Source organism: Phoca vitulina, unplaced genomic scaffold, assembly GCF_004348235.1.
Source record: "Phoca vitulina isolate PV1807 unplaced genomic scaffold, GSC_HSeal_1.0 scaffold2300, whole genome shotgun sequence".
In the NCBI taxonomy this organism is placed as follows: domain Eukaryota; kingdom Metazoa; phylum Chordata; class Mammalia; order Carnivora; family Phocidae; genus Phoca; species Phoca vitulina.
The window spans coordinates 4,379-4,613 of record NW_022591986.1 but is presented as its reverse complement, the minus strand read 5'-3'; positions in this window follow the sequence as shown (position 1 = coordinate 4,613).

Genomic DNA, 235 nt, shown 5'->3' with positions numbered 1-235 from the left:
TTCACCCCTACCAGACACCCCCATTCACCCCTCACCAGCATCCCCCATTCACCTCCCCACCCGGCAACTCCCATTCACCCCCCGACCAGGTACCCCCATTCACCCTCCCACCTGACACCCCATTCATTCCCCTGTAAGGTATCCCTCATTGACCCTTCACCAGACACCCCTCGTTTCCCCCCATCTGGCACCCCCATTCGCCCCCCCACAGGCACCCCATTCACGCCCCCCACCA